Genomic DNA, 25,815 nt, shown 5'->3' on the forward strand with positions numbered 1-25,815 from the left:
TGTCTCTTCCTCTCTTGGTATACGAGGTATTTTTTTAAATTTTGAATTAGATGTCACCATTTAAAAATGGGAACACCGGGGCACCTGGGTGGCTCAGTCGGTTAAGCGTCCGACTTCGGCTCAGGTCATGATCTCATGGCTCGCGAGTTCGAGTCCCACGTCGGGCTCTGTGCTGACAGCTCAGAGCATGGAGCCTGCTTCGGATTCTGTGTCTCCCTCTCTCTCTGCCCCTCCCCTGCTCATGCTCTGTCTCTGTCTCAAAAATAAATAAAAACATTAAAAAAAAAAAAAAAAGAACACCTCTGTGGACATAAAGTGGGGCTGGTCCCTGCGGAGGGGAGGAAAGAAGAGAAACACTTCTCTGCTGTGGGGTGGTGGTGTGCCCAGGGCTTAAGGCATGGCCTGGGAGCCAGACCGCCCAGGCAAGCCCCAGCTGTGCTGCTGACTTGCTGTGTGACCTTGGGCAAGTTACTTCACCTCTCTGAGCCGCAGTCTCCCCAGTGGCCTCAGAGAGTGGTTGTGAGAATCAAACGGGGCATGGAAAGAGGCATAACCAAGGCTTAGCTCATGGCGGGCCCCAACGCACGCTAGCTGTCCCCATTCAACAGATGAGAACACTGAGGCTTGGAAAGCAGCGGAAAAAACTCATCTGGCTCAAGCCTGACAAAGCCAGGCTGAGCAGGTGGTGGGGAGATACTATCAACTGGATTATCTGGATTCATTATTTGCCCAGGACCCCAGGATGACGTGTGCTCTAGCCCTTTGTCCTTGCCTCCCTGTGGCCCCCTTGCTGAATCCAGGGTCCACTATGGCCGTGGGGGCATCCGACTTGCCCTCCATGATCCTGACCTCTAGAAAAAGTGTCCCTTCTCCCTTAACTCACGTGAAAAGTAGCACTCACTGCAGCAGACACATTTCCTAAACCCAGACTCTGTGTCAGGTACTATAGGCGATGCAGAGGAGAGCAGGACTCGGATCCGGCCCTCCGGGAACCCCAAACATAGCCTGAGGGGTGAGACACAGCCAATAATGACCATCTTATACATCCCCCAGACAATGCCAAGCGCCGTGCTGGGCCCTTGGCACATAGAAACTCATTTCATCCCCACAACACCTTATGACCTAGGTGCCATTATTACCTCCAAGTTATGGAGGGGAAACCGAGGCACAAAGAGGTTAATTGCCCAGCCCAGGTGATGGAGCTGGGAGTCAGAGCTCAGCCAGCCTGGTTCCCCACTCCCTGCTCAACAAGCCCAGCTGGCCTCAAAGTCCTACGCGCCAGTGGAAGAAAGGGCACGGGCTGGTGCCCCTGGGTGGCCTGGCTGGTTCCTTCCAACGAGCATTCGAGATAGGTGCTATCTTCCAGGTAAGGACACGGAGGCACAGAGAAGGAAAGCAATTTGCCCAAGGTCCCTCGGCATTGGCAAAGGGAGTCAGGAGAGGCATCCGGCTCTGCCTGGGCCCCCACCCCCACCCCCCCAGCTCTCTGCAGGCATTCTGCACCTTTTCTGGGCTGCGGACCCCTGTGGCATCTGACAAAACCTAAGGACTCTTTCTCTGAATAACATTTTTAAATGCATAAAACAAACACACACAGAATTGCAAAGCAAGCTAATTATTTTGAGACGGAGTTATCAGGACAAGTTTTTAAAAAGTCAGATGTAGGATATTAACCTACGCGCCTCTTTATTAATGCATGAAATAACAAGATCTAATAACTCCCGCGACTTCGAAGCAGCGAGGAGAAAGGGGTCTTTTCAAGATCCCTACACGCCCTGTAATGTGTTGTGAAAATTCTGTGACTCCAACTGGCGACAAAGCCCCAGGTGTGGCTAGGAGGGAAACGCAGACTGCCAGTTAGAGGCCGGGAGAGAAGAGACGTAGTATTTTGCTACCCGAACTCTTGTGGCCCCTTGAGTTCTGTCTGCTGACCCCTTGGTTAATTTCCACGTGAAGACCCTGAACCCAAAGCAGTGGTTCTCAAATCTGTTACGTGCTGGTTAAAATGCGCATTCCCAGGCTGCCCACCCCCTGCCCCCCCCCCCCCAGTAGCTGATGCCGCAGATGAGGGCAAAGGCTGGGATCCACCCGTTGAACAAGGGGCTCCGGGTCGCTCTGCTGCCTGAGCCATATTCGAAGAAAAAGGGATCTTTCAAAAATGTAAACGCCATTAATACATCTTGAAATCTGGGCGCGTGATACCTCCGGCTTTGTTCCTCTTCCTCAAGGTTGCTTTGGCCACTCGGGGTCTTTTGTGGTTCCATCCAAATTTGGGGATTCTTTGTTCTAGTGCTGTGAAAAATGCTGTTGGCATTTTGGTAGGGATTGCGTGAAATTTGTAGATTGCTCTGGGCAGTATGGACATTTTAACAGTATTGGGTCTTCCAATCATGATCATGGAATATCTTCGCGTTCGTTTGGGCCATCTTCAATTTCTTTCATCTGATTGTTTTCAGAGTACAGCTCTCTCACCTCCTTGGTTAAGTTTTTTCCTAGGTATTTTATCCTTTTCGGGGCAATTATAAATGGGATTGTTTCCTTAAGGTCTCTTTCTGCTACTTTATTATTAATGTATAGAAATGCAACAGATTTCTGTATGCTGATTTTCTGTTCTGCAACTGTACTGAATTTATTTATCAGTTCTAGTAGTCTTTTGGTGGAGTCTTCAGGGTTCTCTATGTAGAGTATCACAGCATCCGCAGATGGTGAAAGTTTTACTTCTTCCTTACCAATTCGGATGCCTTTTATTTTCTTTCTTTTTCTTGTCTGATTGCTGTGGCTAGGACTTCAGTACTGTGCAGAATAAGTCTCTCCCTTGTTGTAATCTTCTGGAGATTCCCCACTGCACTTTAAATAAATGCCAACTTCCTGCCTGGCTTTCAAGGCCCTACCAGGTTATCAAGCCACTGCACACCCTTTGAGGTCTCCTTACCCACCAGACTCCAGCCACCTCAGGGCCTTTGCACTTGCTGTGCCCTCTGTCCAGAATGCTCATTCCCCCAGCATTGCTTGGTTGACTGCTTCCCAGCTCAGATGTCACTGACCGCTCCATCTAAAGTAGCCACCACCAACATACACACCACTTTCTACCCTTTCCCGTTTTACTTTTCATTATTTGAAATGGTGTTATCTGTCAGTTTACTTATGTGTGGTCTGCTCCCCCCTCCCTAATGAGAGCCCACCGCGGGCAGAGATTTCGTCTGGCACGTTCAGTGCTGTCTCTGAGAGCAGGAGGCACTCAGTAAGTATTTGTTAAGCCAATGAATAAAGAAATGACAAGTGGTGCCTGGGTGGCTCAGCTGGTTAAGCGGCCGACTTTGGCTCAGGTCATGATCTCGCGGTTCCTGAGTTCAAGCCCCACGTGGGGCTCCGTGCGGACAACTCGGAGCCCGGAGCCCGCTTCGGACTCTGTGTCTCCCTCTCTCTCTGCCCCTCCCCTGCGTGTGCTCTGTCTCTGTTTCAAAAATAAAGAAACATTAAAAAAGAGAAGAGGAAGAGAAGAAATGACACAAGCAAGGAAGTGGCCAGACTACTTCAGCAGCAAAGTTAAGGGAAGAAAGTAATCCCAAAAGGAGGAGTCGCTGTTGTGAATACCACCCAAAGGTCAAGGGGAATGAGGAGGGGGAGGAGAAAAGTCCGCAGGCTTTGGAGATTCGGGCCCTTCTTATGACGTGTGTGGAGAGGGAGACAGATTCTTCAGAGGCCGATGCCAAGGGGAATCTGACTTCAGTGGCTGGCTGGGGGCTTCAGCTGCCGAGACTCCCTCCTGGGGGCTGTGGAGGGACAGTGGCCTCAAAGCTGGAATTGGCCAGGGGATCAATTCTTGCAGAGCAAGCCAGGGATCTGGGGCTCAGCACACAGAATACAGCACCCACCCTCCTCCCCACACTCCCATGTTTGGACGTCCTGCCCTCAGGAGGGCCCAGCCAAGACAGAGACCCTCTGGGGCCTCCATGAAACCATTCTGAGTAGGCGTGCCAGATGGCTCAGGCTTCACCCACCTGTTGGGGTCAGCAGCCACCCGTGCAATGCCTTTAAGTCCCCCACACCTCCCGGCCTCATCGCCTACCCTCCTGCCCCTTGCTCACTTCCTTCTAGTCATATTGGCCTCCTTGGTGTTTTTAAACGCTCCAGGCACACTCTTGCCTCAGGGCCTTTGCACATGCTTTTTCTGCCTTTGCGAGAAACATGGGAATGAGAAATCTCTTACTTTTCCTCCCCTAAGTAAAGGCACAGTCCCAATAATAAATGGGAACTGACACTCTGCTTCCATGTCAGGAAGACGACCAGACCTGATGACAAGTGCAGCGACCTGGACCAACCCCTTTATCCCCAGGATAAAGGAAGAGGCTGGAGCCAAACGGCAGCTCCCAACCGGTGGAAGCATGTGCCCAGGGTTGCTAGATCTTGCAACTTTTCAAGAGAGGCCAGAAATCCTGATTTTTGTGTGAAATCTCCACATTTTGAAACATCAGTGATGCATTCTGACACTTTCAAACATCAGGGGCGCCTGGGTGGCTTAGTCAGTTGAGCATCCGACTCTCGATCATGACTCTCAGGTCATGATCCCGGGGTCATGGGATCGAGCCCCGCATTGGGCTCCACACTGAGCGTGGAGGCTGCTTGGGATTCTCTCTCTCTCTCTCTCTCTCTCTCTCTCTCTCTCCCTCTCTCTCCCTCTCCTTCTCTCCCCCACTCTCTCTCTCTCTCTAAAATAAACTTAAAAAATATATTTTTTTAATTTAGAAAAAGCATCACGTGAGTCAACTAAACACAGCTGAGCAGTGCCAGGGCCCTAGGACACCTGTGCCCAGCCCTTCACAGAACCCAGACACCCAATCATAACTGAGTTCACCCCGCTTCGTTTTTCAGGTGGTAAAAATTCATCCCAGGGAGGACACCAGAACTGAAAGAGGTCACACAGCTTCTGCAACACGGGGGGCTCCCACCCAGGACTTCTTAGCAACAGACACGTAACTCCCACCGTGCACCAGGCTGGACCCACAAATTGGAAAATGCTGTACAAGTTCACATCAGCATCTACAAGGCATGGACAGAATAAGGGGAAAAGAAAAACGTTTGTGGGCAGCAACCTTTTAGGGCTTAACCCCGAGGGTGCACGCAGGGCTATTGTAGCACAGAGACTAGACTTTTTTCTGAGCAGGATATTCATCTTGCTGGGGGGGAGGGGGGGTAACTAATGCATGATTTTTGCCTGAGTCTCCCTTGCACTCAGAATCCCTATTTTATGACGCGGGAGCCAGACAACATCTTTTCTCTTGATACTCCCCTCCCCCCCACCACCTTGGCCAAAAAGGATCTTTGTTTTATCACGCCAGCAGAAGAGTCTAAAAATATCTAGACTCACCAACTTCAGGGGTTTATTCTCTCATCCGGGAGGCGCCCACAAAGCTTTTGCCAATATAAATGGCATTTCCTTTGATATTTTTAAAGATCAGAGAATCCAGGAGAATATGCAAGCTGGATGGGCCTTTGAGATCAGAGCTCCCAAATACCTCCTGTCTCAGGTTAAGGAGAAAAAAAAAACAAAAAACAAAAAACTTTCCTAAGGAGGCCCAAGAGGTTAGGTTTCCAGATAATTCACAAAAGAAGAAACGGACCTAGTGAAAATCATATGGAGGCATGGATTCAGCCTCATTAGCAATAATATTGAGATTGAAACATCCTTGAGATGGCACGTCAAACTGGGACATTGAGCAAAGATTTTTCAGACGGTAGAAGGTGGTGAAGGGTGGTGGGTTTGCCCTGTAGGAACATTTACCTCTCACTCAATAGCCATGTCATTCCCCCTGTTTCCAGGCCCCCCCCCCCTCCGTGCAGATGGGAAGGACGGGGTGACTGGTCACCCGGCTCTGGGCGGAAATACACATCACTTTCGAGAAAACGCATAGAAACACCTGGCAGGGGAGCTCTCCGGCTCTCACCCCTCGCCTATGTTGAGATGTCCGTGTGTCCATCAGCCTGGGTCCCCGAGAGACCAAGTGTCCTTCCGCGTCAGGCCCTCTGCACTCAGTTGCTCCCTCTGGAAGGTTCTTTCTTCTTGCCTTCACATTACTGCCGCTCTTTTTCCATTCAGGTCTCAAATGTCAACTCCAGAAGGGATCCAGAAAGGCCCCAATCTATCCACCGATCCAACCTGCTTCTCCCCAGACCCTCCCCATTCTGCCATCTTGTTTCTCTTCCCAGCGGCTTCCCCACTTTGAAATGACCGTATCCTTGGCTCAGTCTCCTTGTCTGTGAAATGGGCAGTCGGACAACAGTTCCTAAGGGCCCTTCCCTCCTCGACATGACTCCTGGGACCGTGGTAGGTACAGACACCCGGCCTCCACCACCCCTCCTTCTCCTGTGCCCTGAGCCGGCCCAGCATCCTTTCTGGGAATAGAACCTGCCTTTCCTTCCAGGGACCACTGCGCCCCTTTCTCAGCCCTTCCTAGTGGGGCAGGGCAGACCCTCTCTTCCCTGCTCCAGCTGGGCTGTGACCCAGGCCACAGTAATTGGTTCAGGGATGGGCGTGGGACTCAGCGGGGCCAATCGGAGCCAGTCCCGGGACTTTGCTTAAACACCTGGGAATGAGGTGACACCTTGCCAGTGGTGGTTGCTAAACAGGGGAGGATGGACCTAGGAGCTGTCGGGGGCATCTCGTGGCAATTCCGTAGGGCACCTGAGAATGAGGCCGACGCTGGAAGGCCCCGCTGAGAGTCAGAAGCTGCGCACTGAGAGCACTGGCTCCAGCTGTGGATGACCGAATCCACTCCTGACCACTGAGTTACCAGAGCCAGCAAATTCCTCCTCGGGCTCAGGCCCGTTGGAATGAGTTTTCTGTTTCTACACCCAAAACAGCCTTTAGCCTCCACCGTCCCCGTAAGGCTGTCTGTCACAGTTCCCCCGGAATGTTTGCTGATAGTTAGTGTCTCTCCGGGGCTCTGAGCTCCCTGGGCGGGGCCTCGGGCCTCTCTGCCCCATCACTGCCGCCCACAGCCTGCTCAAGTGACCAGAGGGGACAGAAGCTCACTGCTCCGGGTCCTTAATTGGGGAGGTTTTCTGTCAGTCCTGGGAGCCTCAGACTCTGTGATCCGGGCAATTAACCTTTCTGCAGAGGCCAAAGCCAATTATATCCCGGGGGCCATCTGCAACATCTGTGTAACAGACCAAGGGCCTCGGCCTGACTCCTGGGTTTTTATGGGACAAATGTGGCATAATCAATCTCTCCTGTCCCCACCCCTGTTGCCTTGGTCCAGGCCTGTGTCCTTGTTTGTGCTCGGAACGGCTTCCTTCCTCCTCCCTTCTTCCCGATGGCCTCTGTGTCCTCCCCAGATCATCCCCCATGACCTCATCTGCAGCATGGCCACGCTGCAGCCCTTCAGCACCCGCCCCCTAAACTCCCTGGGTGCCAGACTGCAGACGGGGACCCGATTCCTCACCCCTCCTTGCGTCCGTGCCCTCTGCATGCACTTTGGGCTCAGCCGTGTGACCTGCTGCGGCCAGCAGAGTGCTAGCAAGCACATCGCACAGCTGGGGGTTCCCCCGGCTTGTGCTTCTTTCGTCACCACGAGGTCGTGCCCGGCCTAGCCTGCTGGCGGACGAAGGACCCACAGAGCAGGGCCGAGCCCTAATCATCCCAGCAGAGGCCAGCCTAGGTCAGCAACTCTCAGCCCCTGCCTAGACACCTGAGCCACCCAGCTGGATCAGTAGGACACCTAGCCACCCTCCCCAGGAGCTTGGCTTCTCCATGCTCATTCTCAGACGCATACTGTATGGGCACACACACCCTGTCGACCTGCTTTACACAGCGGAAGCCTGCCTCTGTCTCCCCAAATACGCCGGTTCTCTGCCTGGAGCCCCAGGCAAGTGCTGGGGCCCTGACGCTCTCTTTCCATACAACTGCCAGACCCTGCCACCCCCATCATCTCTGAGTTTCCTGGCAGCCCGAATCAAGAATCAAGGGTGCCGTTTGCGTGGCAGGCACAGTGTGGCCCCCTTCCTGTCTAGCCCCGTCTCCTCTTACTCCCTCCCCCATTCTCTTTGCTCCAGGCACACGGGTCTCTTTGCTGCTTGGCTGTTCTTTGAACATCCTGCCTCAGAGCCTTTGCACCTGCTGATCCTGCGGCTTAGAACATTCTTCCCCCAGACGCCCTCACGGCTTGTTCCTACCACCTTCAGATCTTTGCTCAAATGTCACCTTCCCAGTGAGGCCCGTTCTGGCCACTCCATCTGACGTGCAAACGCCCGCCTACACCCCCCGTCCCCCCCTACTTTTCTCCACACTTCCCACTGCCTAATAACGCTTTATCATTTTGGTTTTTTTGGATGTTTGTTTCGCTCGGCAGGAGTGTAAGCTCCATGAAGACAGTGATTTCTGTTCCTTTTATGTACCACTGTCCCCTAGCATCTTGACCCCTGCCTAGAACACGGGAGACATTCCATATTTATCAAAGAAACAAATGATTACCTTGTCAGCTTTGAATTCAAGCTATAAGACCACCGACTACCTGCTGTGGGGGGTCAGGCTGAGGCTTGGCCAGGTCCCACGAATCCTACAAGGGTCCGACTACCACCATCCCCGCTCCCAAGCTCCCAGCTTGCCCGTGGCCCAGGCCCACTCAGGGTAAGACAGCTGGCATTAAGCCTAAAGGTCTGGTTGTCATATCTTCTGACTTCCCAAAGCTGTGGGGTGTAAGGTAATACACTCAATAACAATATTAAGATGAAAAATTGTTAGGGTACGAAGGTAGCAAGTGTTGGTGACAATATGGAACGACTCTCATCCCATGGTGGAGGGAATACGGGTCGATACAACCAGCTTAGAGAACAACTAGCTTTACCTAGTGTAGTTGAAGCTGTTCAGGTCCTATGACCCAACAATCCCAATGTTATTTGTGCACATTAAAGAAACTCTCACACCATAATATAGGCTCAAGAATGTTCAGAACAGAGTCTGAAACGGAAAAAAAAACAACAAACAACAACCTGGAAACAACCAAAGGACTATGCACAGGACAACGAATAAATAAATTATGGTAGATTCACACCATGGAATATTATGCAGAAGGGCAAAGAAATGGATCAGATGTTGGAATGCACCTATTGTAATATTTAATAAAGTCATTTTTTAAAAGGAAAACGATAATAAAGGTTGGGTAGAGCAGAGATCGGCAAACTATGGCCCATAGGCCAAATCTGGCCCACTGCTTATTTTTGTAAATAAAGTTTTATTGAAACACAGCCACATCCATTTGTTTATGAATTGTCTGTGGCTGCTTTCGTGCTACAGGGGCAGAGTTGAGTAATTGCACCGAGACCATATGGCCTGCAAAGTCAATATACACTATCAGATACTGGCTGTCTGGCCCTCTTTTTAAAAAATTTGCCACACCTTAGGTTAGAGCAAGGAGCCATTTGGCTCAGACCGAACTCAGTTATTTAAAACAAACTTTTAAACTGATTGTTAAAAATTTAAAGTGAACGTGCTTATTGCGAAGAATTTAAAAAATACAGAGGCGCCTGGGTGGTTCAGTGGGTTAAGCGTCCGACTCTTAATTTAGGCTCAGATTATGATCTTGTGGTTCATGAAATTGAGCCCCACCTCTCTCTCCGCACCGATAGCATGGAGCCTGCTCGGCATTCTCTCTCTCTCTCTCTCTCTCTCTCTTTCTCTCTCTCTCCCTCTGCCACTACCCCTACCCCACTCTCACTTTCCCTCTCTCAAAACAAATAAGTAAATAAATTTAAAATACACACACACACACACACACACACACATATATATATATATATATATAAACATGAAAAAAATAAAATTTTTCCATATAAAGTCATCACCCAGCAATAACCACTGGTAAAATTTAGGGTTATTTCCCTCCAGCTTTTTTTTTCCCATGTGTCCGTACCTTTCCGCCCCTCCATAATCAGAAGCACACTGATTATGCGATTTTGTACCCTGCTGCGTTCACTTAATATCATCTCAGGAACATTTTCCTGTGTGGCTTAATTACATTCAATTTTTGCTATTATAAGTAATGATGTGATTAGTATCCTTGTACACACATTTTTGTTGACAATATGAAATATTATATAGTCATCCAAAATGAGTTCTTCAAGGCATTTTAATGATACAGAGACTGTCACAGTTGCATTATTTATACCAGCAAAGAGACTGGAAACAATATAAATGGCCTGGAAGTAGGAGAGTCATTAGGTGAACTTTGCACATCAATGGATGCAATCTTCTGTAGCTCTTAAGTGCGATGTTCACAAAGAATGGTAAAATGACAACCTTGCTGAGCCTGTTTCCTTATCTGGTGTTTTTAAAGCGTCTCACACAAACGAGCCCGGCTATGGGTGGCACCTCTATTATTATTTCAAATAATAATAGGTAGGGGTGCCCGGGTGGCTCAGTCTGTTAAGCGTCCAACTTCGGCTCAGGTCACAATCTCGCAGTTTGTGAGTTCCAGCCCCGCGTCGGGCTCTGTGCTGATGGCCGGGAACCCGGAGCCTGCTTCGGATTCTGTGTCTCCCCTCTCTCTTTGCCCCTCCGCCGCTTGCTCTCTGTCTCTGTCACTCTCTCAAAATTACATAAACATTAAAGAAACTTAAAGTAATAATATATAAATGGGGGTGGGGTGGGGAAGGATACAACCGGGCTGATTGGTCAGTCCTGCATCCTGCCAGCCGCTCGGTATTTGGAAGATCGCCCTGTACCCACACCTAAGAAAAAAAAAAACAAGCATCTGGAAGGAGCCCAGCCAAGTGGCAGGCGGCACTCTTTCGGCTCGACTTTGCAGCTCTGTGATTGCGGCTCCCGTATCATTTGTGTGATAATCAAAGGGCTGTGATCTCAAATGGGCTTTGAGGAGAACCTGCCTGCAACCAAGCAAGAAGCAAATGGCTCCTGATTGCAGGCATAACTAAGCCGCTACAACACAGGTATTGATTGGAGATAAGGCAAGGCCAAGCTGGAGTGATGGGACTACCACTGGTGAGGACGGAGAAGCATTTCTATCCGAGAGGAGGTATGCACACTCATGCACACGCATGCACGCACACACACAACTGGTTTCAAAAGTAGGAAGGAGGGGGGTTAGGGCAGGGTCTGTACATGTGGCGTGCTGCCTGGGAAGTCTGGTGATTTAGGGGGCGCTTCCAGCCTTCTGTTTCAGATATGAAAGAAATATTTGAAGGCAAAGAAATCCATGAACAGCGGGAGGCCTTGTGGGGCCATAAATAAAGACTGGGCATCCAGGACAGGGTAGTGAGCAAACAAGTGACAGTGGAGAGTCAACGTGGCTTCCCGGGCTCATGGACCCAAGCAGCCCTCATTTATTCCACGAACGTGATTGAGCACCAACGCCGGGCAATGTTGGAGGTACCAGGGATAGAGCTATGAACGAAACGGGGAGTCTGCTCCCTTGGGGAGATTGAAAATGAACACGTGAGGAGGTAAATAAGATCTTTTCAGATGGTGACAGGATAGCAGAGCGGCTGAGGGAACAGAATGGACAAAGGCACAGAGGAGGGTTGGGAGAAGAGTCTGTCGAAAGCGATTTAAAAGTCCAATTAACCTAGAGCACAGGACGCCTTCATCTGAGGCCAGAGAAAGAAAGTGGGGCCAGACTGCGGGAAATCTGGGGTGCCAGGTGAGAATTTGAACGTTCCTCCCAAGGCAGCGGAGAGCCATTCAAGTTTGAAGTAATGAGTATAAAACCATCTGTTTGTTGCATATTGAATGTAAAATTTATATCAGTCGTCTTTTAGGTGTAAGGGACAGAAAATACAACCCAAATAGGCTTAAACAGAAGAATGATTTTATTGGCCGAAAGGTGTAAAGGCAGGTCCAGCTTCAGGTCCAGCTGGACTCAGGGCTTGGTCCTCTATCTTTTGGTTCCACCTTCCACTCTGTGGCTCAGGTCTCAGGCTCCATGCAATGGCAAGAAAGCCGCTGGCAGCTCCAGACCAGTGGCATGCTGGCAGCCTGTTTCTTGGGGGACGGCAGAGCCCTTGATTTGTAGCAAATGCTCCCACTGTGGCTGATTTTAAGCTCCCAGCGTGACATCACTGAGTGTCAAGTTGAGAGGACATGTACAGAATAAGCACTCGAGGCCATAGGAAACAGCCCATGTCCCACCACCTTCAAATCCACAGGGCACAGTCTCCTTCCAGGGGCTGCAGCAAACATTTCGTTATATCCCCTAACCTACGTACAGTCATGGATGCATCTCTCGACCTGTTGCCATGGCTGGAGGGCTATGGTGGCAAAAGCCCAGGTCTCATGCTCTGTCCTCAGCTCCAAAACACATGGCTTGAGCATAGAAGGGATTGGCGCCCAAGGAAAAAACCTGGAGATGGTTACCAGGAGAAGGGAAGCTGGGTAGGAGGCAAACACAACGGATTGTTAGGATCAATGAGAAAATGGCCATAAAAACTCTTTGTAAAGTGGGAAGCCCAGCGTAAGCTCCCTAACTGCCAGACACTTGTGTTCCCGGCTGGCGCTCCAGGCTGATACATCTGACACAAAGTCCCATAAAATGCTAGGGGAGACACCTCCAGGAGCGGGCAGTCTGGGTGTGAATGAATCACCGCTTCCTTTTCTTTACCCATGGCAGACATTGCTAATCGATCACGGCACTCTCTCACAGACCGTGGGTGATGCACACAATCCTTCTCCTCACAGCTGTCCGGGCAGGCACTGCCCGGTGAAGAGAAAAGGGACGAAGGATGAAATCGCCTTGTTATCCTTGAACTAGTCCAATTCCATCATGAACCAGAGTGGGAACAGGTCCAGAGAGGGCGTGCGGCTGGCCCCTTTCACTGAGCAAGTTATCGGCAGAGCTGGAGGATGTCCCGAATCTCCCAACTCTTAATCAAACCTGGTAATATCCAAGATGCCTCGTATGGAGAGAGATGTCAGAAGCAAAGAAAGTTCGAGGGCGTGGGGATGCCCAAAGTGGTAATGGCTTCTCACTGCTGTTAGAATGGACTGCAAGTTCCCTACTATGGCCTTCAGGGCTTTCCATAGTCTGGCCCCCGCCTTCTTCTCCCACTTCATCTCCTGCCACCCTCCCCTCGCCCTCCCTGCCTTAGCCATTTGGTCTTTCTGTTCCTCAAAACATGACAAATTCAGTCCCGCCTCAGGGTGGGGCAAGATCTCCCCCAGCTGCCCACAAAGACATTCACTGGCAGCTCCAGGCTAATGCCCCTCCCGCTTAGCCTGCAAGCCCAGTTGGAGAGCCCCACTTTCTCAGTAGGTACAGCAAAACCCCAGAGCCGAGTCTCATTAGCCTACTAGAATCTAGGGTCCGTCATGGTGGCCAAAAAGATGGAAAGCTCTGGCCAGGCCTGGACCCCATGCCCATCCCCTGGAGAGGAGAGTCAGCCTCTTCCTGACCACAGATTGAGAGTGATGGAGAGGTGGGTGCCCAGGGAGAAATTACAGCAGAGTGGTAAAGGAAGGAGGAGCGGGCTCCACATTCCACCCTAGTCGATAATATAGAGTTCATATCACTTGGTTTTCACCCTGAAGGAGGAAAACAAGAGACAGGATGTTTGGATGCTTATTTATTCCCTAGGAACAAGAACAAAGGGTACACAGGTGAGTGGATTTCTCCTGTCTCTCTTGAGGAAGGTCCCTCCTACCCCATGCCAAATGACATTTCAGAGGGAGCTGAATTGGGGAAATATTGAGGAATCTTGACAGGGGCGGGGGTGGGGCGGGGAAGAAACCTCCTACAACACTGTTATAATGTCCTCCTCTGAGGCATACTTGAGGTCCTTCAAGAAGACAAGGGGAAAAAAAATCTCTCATTGTCTTATTTCTTTTTTTAATTTTTTTTCAACATTTTTTATTTATTTTTGGGACAGAGAGAGACAGAGCATGAACGGGGGAGGGGCAGAGAGAGGGAGACACAGAATCGGAAACAGGCTCCAGGCTCTGAGCCATCAGCCCAGAGCCCGACGCGGGGCTCAAACCCACGGACCGCGAGATCGTGACCTGGCTGAAGTCGGACGCCCAACCGACTGCGCCACCCAGGCGCCCCTCTCTTTGTCTTATTTGAAGCTACCGCTCAGCCCTGAATAGCCAACCCTCATATCCAGGCTCCTATAACATTCAGGCTTAGTGGTGTCATGATCGATTAACAATGTCTGCCCTGGGCAGAGAAGCAAGGGAACAGGGGGTATGCGTGCTGTGTATTTGCTGACCCTAGTCTATGGACTTTCTTGGACTCTTAGCGTGGCTGCCTAAGGCCAAAAAGATCCCCACCTGGACCTGAGCTGTCAGCACACCAGGCCGGCTTAATTAAAGGGAGCAGAATTACTGAGTCATTATTTAACAAATGTAAAGAGGCTCCGGGAGCTGTTGGAAGCAGGCACCACCTTCAGGGGAACCGCTGTGCTTTCTGTCCTCCACCCTGGCAGCACGGCCCTCTCTTTTATCATCTCTCCTGCTCTAAGTGTTTTCCCCATTTGCTATCTGATCTTGCAAAACGGGAATGAGACATGTTTTGCTCAGGAAAATGCAGAGCAGCCCAAGGAGCGTGGGCCGGCCACTGGGTACAGCCACCATGCAGGGAAGCTGCTGTTCATCGCCGCACGCTACTGTCCCCCTCCCAGCAGCCTGCAGGAGCCCTGTGATGGGCTGAAAGGCCCTCAGGGAACCTGTAATTAAATCCCAGAAGACTGCCAATGCTCCCGCTGGTGAGGGGAGGAAAGAGCAAAGCACAGCAGGCGTGTCCAGACAGGGCTGAGTAGAGACAACCAGCCAGGGACAGAGGCAGCTTGGGCTGCAGTGGCCAAGACAATGTGGGGAGCTGGGGATATGTTCAGTCACAGGGAAATGAAGAGCCAGATGGAAACAGGTGATTTCTGGCCAGGAAGGACTGAAAAGGACTTTTACATTCTGTCAGATGGAAAGAAATCAGCCCAGATCCCTATCCATTCCAAAATTCTATGACCCATCAATCCACCTGGTAAACAAACATTTGCTGTGACTACAACCACTCTTCAAAGCATAAATCCAATTGTAACACTCCCCTGCTCTCAACTCAGGCCTGATACGCAGCAAATATGCACCAGTACAGTCATTCTGATGGTTCAGATATTGAAATGCTTTCATATCAGTTCACGCCGGTAAATAGTTGCTATCTTGAGCCCCACCTCTCCCCACCCAGGTGCCCCCCGCACATACACACACCCGCACATACACACATGGCTCCTGCCCATCTCTCCGAGACCTTAGGTCCCCCTGCCAAGACTTGCTCCAGCACCATGGCCAGCGCCCATTCTTACCATTGGCCTGTTGGCTGTTAAAGGATTTGAGTATCACTCTTAGCACTGTTTGAAGACCACAGCCTTTCATCTGGCACATTCTTTTTCAACTCTTGCCCCCACTAACTTTTCCAGCCTTATCTCCTACAACACAACCACCATGAACCCCAACTACATGAATTCCCCAGCACTCCCCCAAATAAGACAAACAAGGCACATTCTCACTGCCTGGGTCTCCTTTCCCCACATCTTTCCTCCAAAACTCCTACTCATCCTTCAAAGGCTTTCTCCATTGTGCCCCAGTTCATATAGATGGATTTCCTGTCCAGCTGGGGTATGGGATTGATAGCTGGGATACCACCTCTGTATAACCAGATCTCTGTCTTGGTTTCTTTTCCAAATTCTTGTTTTGGTGACGTGTCTTAGATGGTAGCACCCTCCTGAGATGAAGATTCTGCCTTGATTGTCCATGTTGCCCACCCTCTTCGGCAGCAGCGAGAGACAGGGAAGGAGACCGAGGCACCAAGATGTCACAATTTCTGATAAGTCAAGCCAACCCCCCCCCAAGACCACCAGGAGAGTACCTGCCACCCTTCTCCCAGTCCACTGTGTCCTCTATGCAGCTGTGCTGATGAACAGAACATAATAAACAAATTCATCCACATTTCATTTATTTACCCTTGCTGTGACCATGCCCATACACATCTCCTTTATCCATCACCCATCCCTCCTGCCTGAAAATGACTTATTTCTCTCTCCTCTGCACTAGTCTAGTTCCTCCATCTCTCTAGTGGCCACAAGAATGTCAAAACTGCATTTTCCCTCTCTTTATCATGCCTGTGTCTCCAAGCATCTTACTGCACAAGATATTTGTCTGATTCCATTGATCTTTCTCAAAAAAAAAACCCCATAACTACAATATATTTTCAAATATGCATGGCCATATAATTATGCTTTCTCCTTCACATACCTATAACCAAATACGTCTTATATATTTACTACTGAACCTAGTAAGTTTCCCCACTTGATTACAATAGATTGGCCCCTGGTCGATATGACTAGTCACCCCCAGGGGAAGATGGGATTCACTGATGCAGACGCTGACCCGGATTCCCAGTCCCTGCGATTCCCTCCCCAACTCCTTTCCCTGTGTTCACTCCATATTCTGCTTCCTCTCGTGACCCAAGCCTTCTGCACTGCCTGATGGACAGCTCCCCAGTACCATTTGCCCCAGGATTTGAATCCAAGGATCGGTGGTACTCTCCCACATACCAGCCATTTCCCCAGTCACAGACAGATAGAGGTATCCTATGCTAATGTTCGTGAACCTCCTCGCCCCCCCTTAGCCTCCACAACTGCTTTAACACGTCACCATTTAAGCATACCATTTGCATGTACAGATTTGACAAACTGAACCAGTATTTACTGGCTGGTTAAACCCTGCTGCCGGGATACGGGCTGGACACGATCATAAAGCTTTGCTCTGCTGCCCAGGGCCAGGATCCAGCCTGTGTGTGGCACTCAGAACACCACAGCCATCTGGGCCACACTTGCTGAATGACTGCCTCTGTCCCTGCACTCTCAAGAGGCTCCATACCCCCTCCCAAGGTGAGGACCACCTCCCACTCCCATATCCCTGACACACTCTGTCAAGCCCATGCCCTGGGATTACTAGCAAAACCAGCTAGCATTATGGGAACCAGTTTTTATGGACACTCAGAGGTAGGGCGCCATGGTGATTAAAAGCCCAGCTGCCCGTGTTCCAGTCTTGTCTCCCCACACACCAGATCTGTGCCCTTGCACAAGTTACCCAGCCTCTTTGGGCCTCAGTCTCCTCAAAGGAAAAGGGGAATGACAACAGTATCGTCCTCAGAGAGTTTGTGAGGGTTAATTCAGTTTCATATGTAGGAGGTACTTAATATTTAATACTTATAAATGTAATATTTATATTTACAAAGTACTTAAATCAGTAAGAGCAAAATTACATATACACAGGTATATATAAATGCATATATAAATATACATAATGTATATATATATAACTATATGAATATATGTCATTGTATATAGTGCTCTATGTTTAGCATATACTATATAGACTTATTGAGCCATGTGGTAAATATTACATATCATTATAGCATACCACATACTATGTACAGTAAATTCAATATTATGTATATGTATGGGTGAGTATGTACATAGTACGAAAGGTTGCAAGAAGTGAAGGAAGAAAGGAACAGGTTTACTACCCTAACACGGCCATCACCATTTTTAAAAACTACTTTCCTCTGATCTTCTCTCATTTGCATACATTTCTATATCATGCTGGACCGACCGTTCTGTGTCTTGAGTGATTTGCATAAATAATGTCATAACGTTGTTTCATGCAGCTACACAACTTAGAGTTTCTCTCTTAATGGCTGTATAACATCCTCGCGAGCAGACAGGCCTGCATTGACTTTGCTATTGTCTTTGTATCTGCCTGGGTGCTTTAGGCTGCAAGTAACAACACACCCTGACTCGACTGCCTTGAACGATAAGAGATTTTCTTATCTCACATGAAGGAAACCTTGGAAGGAAAGCATCTCTGGGGTTGGTTAATTTAACGGCTCAACAATATCATCACAAAGTCCTTCCCACATTTGTGTTCTGCTGTCCTGACAATGACAGATGATGGGTTGTCCTAATTTTGACCTTGACAGTCATAATATGTTGTCAGCAATCCAAACTGAATTATCTCTTCTAAGAGTGAGAAAAGTTTTCCACGGTCTCCCAGCAAAACTGGGTCACACACCTACTTCTAAGCCAATCACTGTCAAGGGGACAAGATAACCTTGTTGATTTAGACCTCGTTGAGTGATCAAGATTCACTCCTGGGCTGGGGACACGGGCCACATTCCCCAAGAATGGATACATGTGGATAGCGGAGCCAAAGCAAATTCTTCTTGAAAGGAGTTGGGCAGGGTGCACAGACATCGGGGAAACAGCCAACCGTGTCTCTCTTATTCCTCATCTGGACATTTCACTTCCTTCCAACTCGGAGGAGCAATTAAGTCTGAGTAAAGAGACTGAAATTCGTAAAGGAGATGGCATTTGATCTGGGTGTTGAAGGATGTGTAAATGTCAACAGTGGGAGGGGCCAGCATTTCAGCCCGCAGTTCCGGTTTGAGGAGAGTCGGAGGGGCGGTCAGCTGAGGGGCATCTTCCAGGAAGAATGAGTGCCCCTGGGAAGTTGGGGTGTTGGGCGGTGGGAATGGAAGGAAGGTGGAATGTATGGCTATGCTGAGGCAGAACTGGGGGAAATGTTTAAATGCTGGCTGAAGGAGGCTGGGCTCAGAAATGTGGAGCCATGGGAAGCCACTAAAGCTTTCAGAGAAAAGAGACACAAAAAAGCTCAGATTTGGCGAAGACTGGATGTGGATACAGGATGCATAGCAGGGGAGAGGTGGGCAAAAAGAGACCAGTTAGGAGCAAGCCACCTTTGCCCAAGGGGAATACCACAGGCTCACCCATGACTGCGTTCGTGGGAAGGAAGTGAGAGAATCCACCCATCCAGGGAGGCGAAATCCACGGAACCAGCGGTGCCTTTATGCTAGGGCCAGGGGGCAGGGGGTGACAAGATGAATGATGGCATCATTAACCAAGCCGGCAAAGAAGCGAAGACGAAGGATCAACCAAACACACGGTCCCACCTGCAGCACGCATGAGTCCTTGAACGGTGACAGCAGAGGGCAGCCCGGGAGGTCCAAGCCATAATGTATTTATGCCAACGTCAGAGGGGGAGAGAAAAACTTGCCGAATAAACCGTGTGCGTTGTGTACGTTTGAGAGGCATGCTCCGTGAAAGTTTTTGTACGTTAATTGACGTGGGGCTCTTCGTTGGATTTCAACAAAACAGCCTTCACGACTATGCAACAGAGAAAAGGAAAGACAAAGGCTTACTGTTGCTACTGCTCCACCTGCTCCTAGAAGAGGCACCAGACATTAGATCGTAAGTGTGGGAAGCCATCACTAAGTGCTCCAAAGCCCCTGACCGCAAGCAGTCTGTACTCAGCCCAAAAAATGTATGCATTCGTGAACACCTTTATTAAGTACCGCTGTGTGCCAGGCACTGGGCTAGAAAGGGAGCCCTGATCAAAGCGGTTCTGGTCTCTGCCTTCGCAGTGCTCCCGGTTAGCCCAGCGGGGGACGCAGACAAGTGCCACACAGTTGATAAAATGCTTTGACAAGGAATCCCAGCGGAGAAAGAATGAGCTGGAAGACGTGACATCTGGGGCAGGGACTGAAGAGTAAGGGGGAGCTGCCTAAGTAGAAGTAGCCGGAAAGGTTGACATCAGTCAGGTGCCTACTGGGATGTAGGCAGTTCATTATCTCCCCTTTAATGATCACGACGACCCTGGGAGGTGGCTATTGCTACTACCCTGGCTTTTCAGATGAGGAAACTGAGGCTCAGAAGAGTGAAGAGAACATGGTCAGAGACTGAGGCCAAACCCAAGCCCTTGATCTCTACACTGAGCTACCCCCTCATCCAACCCTCTGTCTCTGCTCACCCACGTGACTGCCGTAGCCTCCTCCGGGGTCTCCCGTGCCCAAACGGATCCCCTTCCCATCCACCCTCCACACAACAACTAGAGGGATCTTTTGAAAGTGTGCCCCTGACCTCATCACCTCCCGCCAGAGTCCTTCAATGGCTCCCCTTACTGCTCGGATGGAGGAAAGATGTCAAAGGCCTGTGCAGTCTGGCCCCTCCCCTGGCTCCACACTCATCCCCTCTGTGCTCCAGCCACACTAGCTTTTCCTCAGACCCCCTCCTCGGTGCCATCCTCCTTCAAACCACAGGGCCTTTGCACTTGCTGTTCCCTAACCGGAACTCTCTTTTTCAGCATTGCCCCCACCAAGCCCTATCTTAGTAGGCTCATATCTGTCCCTCAGTTCTCACCTCCCCCAGGACACCCTCCCCGACCTCAGTTTAGGCAAGTTTCCTTTGTTGTAAACAGCTTGTCAAACATCTTTTTATTTGGTCAGTGATTCTCGACCCTGGCCACACACCTAGGGAGAGTTTAAGAACACTGATGTCCCAACCCCAGCCTAGGACCGGTGGATCAGAATCTCTAAGTGGCAGGGTGGGGCATCCGTATCTCTTAGATGTCCCCCAGGTGAATCCAGTGTGTGGCCACACCGGAGAATCTGTGCTTTATCACAATTTCCTCGATGCATAAGTCATTCCTAGCTTCATTTTATTCATGTTTGTCTCTTTCACTAGACCATAAGCTCATGAGGGCAGAGAGTGTCCCCGAGTACCTCCCGCAGGTCTCGGCGAGTACTTATTCGGCAGGTGACGATAATCGTCACAGCCCGCATGCGCCAGGCCCACAGCCTTCACTACGCTGCCCTGTTTCACCCACAAAAGCCCTATCAGGTAGGAATTCCTATTAGCCACATTTGACAGGCAGGGAAACTGAGGCTCAAGAGGTCAGGATCAACATCACAAAGAGAAGCGAGTCCCAGACCGTGGATTGCCGCCCTCAGTCCATGTGACTCTAGAACTTTCTCCCGACCCAATGCTGCCCAAGTCCTCAAGATATGGTAGAAAATACACCTGTGAAGATGCTTCCCCTGAGGAGACCCTCATTATGTGTCCCTTGGTCCTTCCCCGGCTCTTCGCTCCCAGGCCCAGTTCTAAGGACAACGAAATCCTTGTGAGTAGAGAGAAAACTAAACAAAGACCAGGGCTCGGGGTGTTTAGGGTCTACCTCACCCCAAGGAGAGGCAGCTAATTGGATTCCGTTCAGCTGACCACACGCTTCCTGCTGACACAGGGCTGGTGGCCGAGGCTCAGGGGCGGGCTGGGTCAGGGGGCCCTCAGAGCAGTTCACGGCTCAGGTGGCGGGAGTTTGACCTCAGCGGCTTTGATGCCCATCAGAAGCCACTGTCTGCTGAAGGCCATCCTGGTCCCCGTCCCAGGAGACCGGGAGGCCAGTTCAAACCTCAGTTTAATATAAGCCAGAGACCGGCTAAGGGCTTAGAGTACAGTTATGGATTCCTCTGCCCCCTCTGAATCTTTCCTTATAAGAAAATGGTAATACATGCAGCGAATTAAGGACTGGGGACCCGGAACCTTGGTTCTCCGCCCTGACTGCAGGAGGAGCCTTTAAAAAATAATGGTGTGGGGGCACCTGGTTGGCTCAGTCAGTGGAACATGTGACTCTTGATCTCAGGGTTGTGAGTTCAAGCCCCCCCATTGGGCATGAAGCCTACGTTCAAATAATGAGATGGAATGGAATGAAATAATATAATATAATATAATATAATATAATATAATATAATATATATAACATAACATAATAGTGAGGGGGGTGGCCTTACCTCAGACCTATTGCACCTGCATCTGTCAAGGTAGGGCACAAGGCACCTGTATTTCTTTAAATTGCCCCGGGGTGGGGGCACCTGGGTGGCTCAGTCGGTTGAGCATCCGACTTCGGCTCAGGTCATGATCTCGCGGTTTGTGAGTTCGAGCCCCGCGTCGGGCTCTGGGCTGACGGCTCGGAGCCTGGAGCCTGCTTCAGATTGTGTCTCCCTCTCTCTCTTCCCCTCCCCCGCTTACATTCTGCCTCTGACTCTCTCTCAAAAATAAATAAACACTAAAAAAATTTTTTAATTACCCCAGGGTGCTTCTGAGGTACAGCCAGACTCAAGAGCCACTTCGCTAGTGGGTAAATGTCTCCTTGCTGGTGTTGGAGGGTGGAAAGCATAGCGTGGGGGGTGGAATGACACGGACCATCCTCCCTTCTGGTAACAGCTGCCCGGGTTTTCCTTAGAGAACCACCCTTCTCCGCCGGCCTCAGTCTTGTGGTTGGAAAGATCTCGCCCCCAGCCCCAGGGATGGCCACATGAGCCAGGCCTGGCCAATTAGAGGCTTGCATTTTCCCAATGACTGTGATCAATTCAGAAAGGACAAGTAGCCAAAACCATCCCCGGGAGAATCAGCCTGGGGCTTTTGTGGGTGCTGCTGAGGCAAAAAAGCTCTCTTCGTTCTGGGATTGCTGTACATGGATGCACCAGCAGCCATTTTGCTACCTTCTGGAAAGAATCAGCTCCAGAATGAAGCCACAACGGATGAAAGCCGACAGCTGACAAGAAATCGATGTAGTCTGAATCCTGGATCCATCCGTGCCTGAAGGGGGCTTTTCGGTCACTTGGACCCATACCTTCTCCTTTTCCTTTCAGCCTGTCTGAGTTATAGTTCTGTTGTGTGTGGTTTTTAAAAGTCTTGAGTATTGCCGTGGTTATTGGTACATCTGCCCCCTGACAAGCTGGGTGCGGTGACCCAGCACTGAATGAAGAGTGGGTGGGCAGGGTCCCAGCTTCCTTCTCTCTTCCACCACCCTCTCTTTTCCTGTTCTGATGGGTCTCCTACAGTCCAGATTACCCCCGAGAAAAGACCCTCTGCGAGAAAGCGGTAGCCAAGCCCCTGCATAGCTGGCACCCTATGTGTGCAGCATTTATGGTGCCTCATTTATGTGTGCCTCACTCTGAGTGTGTCAGAGACCTGGGTCTGAGCCCAGCTGCACCTCTTAGCCAGGACCAGGACTTGCACGCCTCTGAGACCGAGGGTCTCCTAAACTTTGTCCACTCAACCCCTCATCTTAGTCCCAGCCTGCTCCTGTGACTTTGGGCGGGTCGCGTGACCCCTCTGGGCCTCCACATCCCCGTGGATAAGCCCTAATGGTTTTCCACACTGCCCAGCCACCCAGCCACTGTCAGGGTTGCTCCAATAGCTTTTCTAGAACGCCTCACTGACCCCACATGGTTGGCTGCTCTACCTCCTTTGGGTGTTTTGTTGTTGTTGTTTATTTCTTTTAAGAGAGAGAGAGAAAGAGAAGAAGGGAGAGGGAGGGGCAGAGACAGAGAGCGAGAGAGGAGAGAGAGAATGCCAAGCAGGCTCCGCAAAGCAGAGCCCAACTAGGGGCTCGATCTCACAAACCATGAGATAATGACCTGAGCCGAAATCAAGAGTTGGACGCTTAACAGACTGAGCCACTCAGGCAACACGTGCCTGGCCCATAGTAGGTGCTCAGTCAATGTTTGTCGACAGAGTGGATGGATTCGATTCCCACAAGCCCCCTGCAAGGTAGGTCAAATTCTCATCCCCGGAGTGATATCGTTATCCCTGAGAATTCAACGTGTAGGAGGCTGCTAGCACCTAGTAGGTCCTCAGCTGAGGCTTACGGGGCATCACAGATTTCCCTCCCGTCTCTTGCACTTCTGCCACCGACACGAGAATCTGCCCCAGGGAAGATGCTGACTCCAGAAAGACAGGAGACGTGGGGCGGGACCTGAACCCAAGTCTGGAAGCAAGCCCAGTCAGCCCACTGCCCACAGCAGTGACCCCACTCAACTCACAGACCCGCAAGCAACAATAGTCCTTGGGACGCCTGGGGTGGCTCAGTCAGTTGAGCGTCCGGGTCTTGGTTTTGGCTCAGCTCCCGATCTCACGGTTTGTGGGATTGAGCCCCGTGTCCGGCTCCGTGCTGACAGTGCAGAGCCCGCTTGGGATTCTCTCTCTCTCTCCCTTTTGCTCTTCCTCTCCCCTACTCATGCTTGCGCGCTCTCTCTCACACACACAAAATAAATAAATAAACATTTGAAGAAAGGACAGTCCCTGTTTTTGAAAGCCACTGAGTTTTGGCGTGATTTGTTACAGAGCCTTACCGCAGAAATAGCTAAAAATAATGGACATAATTGTGACATCGATTTAAGATAGACAAAAGCGACACCTTTGTAAGAACACCTACAAACATAACTACGTTAAGCAGAATTGCTAATAGGGAAGAGAGGGGAAGGGGAGGGGGATAAAGAGAAATGAATAGATCGGTCGGGCGCCTGCAGACCTGCGTGGACAACTGGTGACCACCGACTTGAACTAAGAGTAGTTCCAGCTCACTCTTGTCCCCTGAGTTCCTGCCTCGCCAAACACAAGTCCGTGGGGACAGAGACCTGAAAGAGTCCCTGGGAGGCCCCCGGTTGGTGCTCAATACATACTTGCTAAACCGATGACTTAAGGTGAAGAATCTGAAAGCTTCTGTGAATTCTCAGGAACCAGAACCCCCTTCTGGAAGGCAGTTTCACATTATCCTGTCAGAATGTAAACCTCAAATGCCTGGGGGGGGGGGGCGGTCTTCGTCACCTTTATCTCACAGGCTCAGAAACAGGTCCGAGGTCCCCCCACTCAATGCCAGATCTGCTGGACGAGGAGCCCCTATCTTGAACCCGGCCCACCCCGCTCCCTCCGCTGGCGTGAGTGCAAGAGAATAAAGGGTGTGGAGTGAACTAAATTAAATCCTCCTCACCGTCTCAGCCAGTTTATTTGTCAACTTTAATCCTAAAGAGACACTGATGAAAACTCCACGGGAAATAATGAGACAGCCGAGGGGAAGGCTCACCGCGGCCAAGCGAGAGCCCCCCACCTTCTGCTACCCTCCAGCTCACTGGATTCTGGATAAACCTCCAGGGAGGGATGCCACTGAGGTGCAGGAAGGGAAGGAGGGCTCAACAGGTGAGCTACGAATTTCATTTCCAAAGAAACCCGAAGCGGAGCAAACCCGGAGCGAACAGCAGGGGCCCCACCACGGAACCCCGGCGTGCAGTCCGGTCAGCCCTGGGCCAAATCCCGACTCCATCACTTCGTGGCTGGGCGAGTGCTGAGTAAGATACTCAGCTTCTCTGAGCCTCGGTTTTCCCGTGTGTGTAAAGGGGGCAAGAAGAGTCCCTACTTCAGCGGGCTGTTGGGAGAATTAGAGGAGATGGTCTATGCTCAGAGCACCCACTGGGGGAGCGCTGAATGAGGCAGGTGAGACCGTGCCCTCCCGGGACCCCAATGTCTTGTGAACACAAGACAAAAAAAAACAAAAAGTGCACACATACAACAAGGTTGTCCCAGGGATCTGTGGAAGTGGTAAGACAGGACGGCTAGAGAGGAGTCTTTTTTTTTTTTTAAGATTTTATCGGGTTTTTTTTTTTTTTTTGGAAGTTTACTTTTTTGAGAGAGAGAGTGACAGCAGGGGAGGGGCAGAGAGACAGTGAAAGAGAGCATCCCCAGCAGGCTCCACGCTGTTAGCGCAGAGCCCCGATGCGAGGCTCGAACGCGTGAACTGCGAGATCAAGACCTGGGCTGAAACCAAGAGTCCGACGTTTAACCGACTGAGCCCCCCAGGCGCCCCTAGGAGGGGTCTGTGTTAGTGCCGTAAGGGAAGGCTTGTCCAGGGATGGCACTGAGATGGGGCCTGGGGCTGAAAAGGAGCCCATCATGCAAAGGGTTAATGGAAATGGGGCTCAGGAAGAGACCCCACTCTCAATCTCGACCCCCTCCCCGACCAGGAAGGGGCAGCCAGGGTGGCTGTTGGGAAAAGCCCCGCTTCCCCGGCTCCTCACCCCGTGATGGGGGAAGGAAGGGTTCAGAGTCAGCACCCGGGCTCTGCTTGGGTTTTTATTCCTGGTGCCAAATTGCTTCTATAAAACAGGTTCTGACTTCAGGTTC

At 50.6% G+C, this 25,815-nt stretch overlaps 1 protein-coding gene across 6 annotated transcripts in view; it reads right to left on the bottom strand.

The window, feature by feature from the left end:
* GSG1L (GSG1 like) overlaps positions 1–25,815 on the bottom strand; it is a 205,413-nt gene that overhangs the window by 86,430 nt on the left and 93,168 nt on the right. The window lies entirely within an intron of this gene.

The sequence above is a fragment of the Acinonyx jubatus genome, chromosome E3 (assembly GCF_027475565.1).
Source record: "Acinonyx jubatus isolate Ajub_Pintada_27869175 chromosome E3, VMU_Ajub_asm_v1.0, whole genome shotgun sequence".
NCBI classification, from domain to species: Eukaryota; Metazoa; Chordata; class Mammalia; order Carnivora; family Felidae; genus Acinonyx; species Acinonyx jubatus.